This window comes from Pocillopora damicornis, chromosome 11, assembly GCF_964200805.1.
Source record: "Pocillopora damicornis chromosome 11, jaPocDami1.2, whole genome shotgun sequence".
In the NCBI taxonomy this organism is placed as follows: Eukaryota; Metazoa; Cnidaria; class Anthozoa; order Scleractinia; family Pocilloporidae; genus Pocillopora; species Pocillopora damicornis.
Genome location: NC_142680.1, coordinates 9,684,739 through 9,685,387, shown reverse-complemented (window position 1 = coordinate 9,685,387; position 649 = coordinate 9,684,739). Strand labels below are relative to the sequence as shown.

At 38.2% G+C, this 649-nt stretch overlaps 1 non-coding gene across 1 annotated transcript; it reads left to right on the top strand.

Moving 5' to 3' along the window:
* The first annotated feature begins 340 nt into the window (after positions 1 to 340).
* On the top strand, positions 341 to 413 carry Trnai-gau (transfer RNA isoleucine (anticodon GAU)). The gene has a single exon. It is a non-coding gene; the product is annotated as a tRNA-Ile (tRNA).
* Positions 414 to 649: the final 236 nt, after the last annotated feature.

Below are 649 nucleotides of genomic sequence, written 5' to 3'. Positions count from 1 at the left end.
TGTGATCATCGCAGTAAATTTTCATTTCACTGCACGGGAAGATATGAAATCAATAAATTGACCTCGCTCCCAATGTGTGGCTTCATAGCTCAGTTGGTAGAGCATCGCACCGGTATCGCGGAGGTCACGGGTTCGAATCCCGTTGAAGCCCTGATTTTTTTTTTTTTTTTTTCAGGCTTCTTCTTTCCAATTGCTTAAATTGGAAAATTTACTGCGATGATCACATTTCACTTTCATCTACAACCACAGTACAAATATGAATTATTTCATATAAAACTTCACATCATTTCACTGCACGGGAAGATATGAACTCAATAAATTGACCTCGCTCCCAATGTGTGGCTTCATAGCTCAGTTGGTAGAGCATCGCACCGATATCGCGGAGGTCACGGGTTCGAATCCCGTTGAAGCCCTGATTTTTTTCAGGCTTCTTCTTTCTAATTGCTTAAATTGGAAAATTTACTGCGATGATCACATTTCACTTTCATCTACAACCGCAGTACAAATATGAATTATTTCATATAAAACTTCACATTAGCCAAAAATGCAGAAAAAATACCAATGAATAAGGAGGTGATTTACATGAGAAATTTCAGCCTGATTAGGGGGCTGGAATTTTGTTGTGATTACATGACCAAATGTAAATCTT